Below are 3,711 nucleotides of genomic sequence, written 5' to 3'. Positions count from 1 at the left end.
ACCTTTGTGTGGTATGATGATTTAGTGTATGGCTTATAAACACATGCAAAATTTGGAGGAAGATTGTCTGGCTCTAAGTTGTTTTTATTATTCCATGTGTTCTAATGAGTATATTGCCAAAAAGCCACAAATTGTACATCACATTGTAAGTGTGAAAGGGGGTCAATTTATGAATTTGCCAGGAAGCCAGTTAGATTTTTAAGCTGAAATCTAAAACTAGGTTTGCCAATATTTAAGAGATTCTAACAAGATAACCCCTGTTCTTGAGTCTAGGGAGCATTAGCTTACTAGTTTTTAATGCTGGGTACTTTTCAGGTCAACTTATAACTTGAACAGTATTTTTCAAATCAGGCTACTTGCCTGTTCTTAACCAACCAACAACTTATTAATTCACCCAGAGACACATTAGTATACAATCAACCATTCACCACTCAAGTGAATCACAATCAATCAAGTGGACACAATGTCCTAGGTGTGAACTACATACACAATACAGCCTTGCAAGCAATTATCACAGACTAGAGTTGCAGCAGTTATATCAAAAAATATGGAAATGCTTCATGAATTTGTGTGTCATCGTTGCACAGGAGCCATGTTAATCTTCTGTTTCATTCCAATTTTAGTATATATGTGCTGCCAAAGCAAGCAAGGAACAAAGCAAATTACCAAGATTTCTCATTACATTTATTTATGATAATAAATTCTCACTTCCTAACACATTTATCACACTTCCAAGGTTGCACTTGTCTTTAAGGCACTTTGAAGAATGTGGTTGGTAAAGTTTGAATGTATTGGTCCGAAAGGGACAAGGTTAGAATATTAAAAACAATTGCTTAAAACAATTCTTTTCAACCTCTCTTGGGACAATTTTCCTTGACTCATAAAAAATATGGAATTCAAATCTAAAAAAAAAAAAAAATGGTTACAAGAGAGACCTCAGGCAACCAGCAAGATAACCGACAGTTATTTATATTAAAATAACCTACAGTTATTTATATTAATGAATAGAAGGGGAAATGCAGTCTCTGAGATTAAATCTCACCACTTCTTCTTATCCTTCTAGCATTGGGATAGGGGAGAGTCCTTTCCAGAGTGCTGGTCCAGGCATTGGTCACACTTAGGATTCTTCAGCTTCTTGCGTTGGATTCAGTCAACCCTCTTGAGTTTTATATACCTGAGGTTCAGGGCTCGTTGGAGGGACCCACCCTCTGATTCCTATTGGATATATACCGAGTGAGTGTTCAGGTTTCAGTTTAGTTTTTCTGCTGCTTCCCATTGGCATCCAATAGATGGCAATAGTGTATAATTTTCTTTAATCCTCTTTAATTTTAATTCATTTCAAGGATTGCATTTCATTATTAGCCTCTACTATCAATTGAGATTCCCCTTTATAGCTATTTCTCTTACTATTTCAAAATTATGCCCTGGTTCACATCTTTTAACATTCCCCCTTCCTTGTTCCAGACAATTCCTATTGCTTCTACAGTGCAAAAGCCATGTACAATGAAAATTAACAAAAGCCCTTATACTCTTCTAAATTTGGAGGACATATGCCACATATGCTTTGATTGTACACAAGCATTTCACATGATTTAAGCCTTACATTAGAACAAGAGAGATTTTCCACATATAGATCTGATTCCCCAGCAAAAAAAATGTTCAGCTTCTAATTTGGGGTGAAAGAGATATTATCCCGGTATATTTGATTTACCAAGAAGACAATATATCGTTTATAATTGGAGATGAAAACATGTGGTTTGGATTTCTTGGGGGTAACAGGTAGTTCACCCAATTTTACTGTCAATCTTAAAGTCACATTTCTAGTCTGCTTAATTTGCAGCTTCCCCACACATCTCTTCATCTATTCAATGTGCAATAGGCCACTTTGCATAGGAAAGCAGGGTGTGACCCTTTCTTGGTAACTTGGGCTTTGGCTACATTGGCAAATGAATAACAAAACTTCTGTCCTTCAGAAGTGTTAAAACACACACACATACACCCCGAAAGACAATAGTTTTGTTGACAAAAAGTGCCAGTGTGAACAGCGCTTTGCCAGCAGGAACACACTCCTGCAGACAAAGCTACCACCCCTCATTGGCGGTGGAAGTTTTTTTGTCTGAGAGAGAGCTCTCTCCCACCAACAAACAGCAGTTCCACTAAACAGGCGCACAGTGTCACGGCTGTAGCGGCGCAGCTGTGTCACTAAAAGGTTTGTAGTGCAGACAAAGCCTCAGAGTTCTTTTTTACCTAGGTTGGGAGGGAGAAAGATGTTTTATCCATATGCATATTATAGGAGATTCTTGACTAGGTGATTAACAGTCCTCTTGTTTAGCCATTTTAGTTTGTATAGTTTCTGTTCTTGGGGAGAGAAACTCTTGAACTAGGCTAATCTGTGGGTCCTTAGACAAAGTGTCTCACATGATGTGAACTATTTTCTTGTTATCTTTACTTAGGTGGATCGTATTTTGAGATAGACAAGGTTACTTTTCTAATTTTACTGAGGGCTAAAAGATATCATTAGTTATGGACGATTCAAGGCATATCCGTTCTATAGGTCCTTTATGAGATGGTGAAATTGTTGTGAGTGATGAGATATGTCTGTGCTCATAAAACATATATCCCAAAGTCACTTGTGCATCTGTCATACAATTTGAATAACCTGAAATAGTAAAAATATACCAATCAAGCAAGTGTGTATTGCTATAAAAGGAGAACAGTTTACCATGACTTTTAAAGTAGTACAACTGGGTAGGCTTGCTAGAATTTAAAGTGGTGATCAAGTTGCAAATACATTAGAAGATGCGGTAGCAATGTTGGCTTGTTTTTATATTTTAAAGATAAATCCAGATACATCGGTGTAACAACATTTCTTTGATCTCCACAGAAGGGATATCATTAGATCAACTGTCTGGGGAGATGAACACCACATATGTTTATGAATATACCATGGTGATTAGACATGATCACATGTATGAAACATACACATTATACAAACAAACAAAGAACTGACTACTGAGTCAGTAATATCACAGGAAACAGCAGCTATTGACTCAGGGTTGTTATACTGCCAAAAAATTGATAGCTTAACTACAGGGCAAAAATATGAAACAGATGCTATTGAGAAAAAAAGCTGTAAAATGTAATTACTCAATGCAGACATTGAGGGGGAAAGTGTAGTGCATTTATGAGTTGTAGATTAAATTAATCTTATGACATTTAAAATTCTATTACTTTGGTTTTCATTGGTATCAACTAATACTTTCACACATTTGAATGGGAGACTTAGTAATAATACCTTTTACAATACTGTTAAGCATACAAATAAGTTTGTAGACAGTAATAAAACTGTGTCTTATATTTGCTGCTATGTTCAAGCCTGAAGTTCCATTTCATGCTAGCTGTTTAATATTCTACAGGAAATTGAAAAGAAATGGATTTCAAACTGCCATCCCTTATTCAGTTAACTCAATGTTAGAGAATAAGACATTGAAGAGAACTATTTTTATCCCAGAAAAGGTGTTGATTTAAATAATGCAAGCATAAAAATAGATTTCCTATAAATTAGCAGATTGGGAGTTATTTAGAAGGGTACAGTAGTTCTGCTATAGTAAGAGTTCTGATAACATTTTAATTGTATACCTCCCTCACTTTTCAAAGTTTACAAATTAGCTCATAAAACAGTCATTCTATGCTGGATCCTGGTCTCAGAAG

At 35.8% G+C, this 3,711-nt stretch overlaps 1 non-coding gene across 1 annotated transcript; it reads right to left on the bottom strand.

Moving 5' to 3' along the window:
- Positions 1-542: 542 nt before the first annotated feature.
- On the bottom strand, positions 543-645 carry LOC140907987 (U6 spliceosomal RNA). Its single transcript, XR_012157698.1, has one exon. It is a non-coding gene; the product is annotated as a U6 spliceosomal RNA (small nuclear RNA).
- Between the last annotated feature and the right edge of the window lie 3,066 nt (positions 646-3,711).

This window comes from Lepidochelys kempii, chromosome 2 (genome assembly GCF_965140285.1).
Source record: "Lepidochelys kempii isolate rLepKem1 chromosome 2, rLepKem1.hap1, whole genome shotgun sequence".
In the NCBI taxonomy this organism is placed as follows: domain Eukaryota; kingdom Metazoa; phylum Chordata; order Testudines; family Cheloniidae; genus Lepidochelys; species Lepidochelys kempii.
The sequence above is the reverse complement of the archived record's forward strand: the minus strand, read 5'-3'. Positions and strand labels throughout refer to the sequence as shown.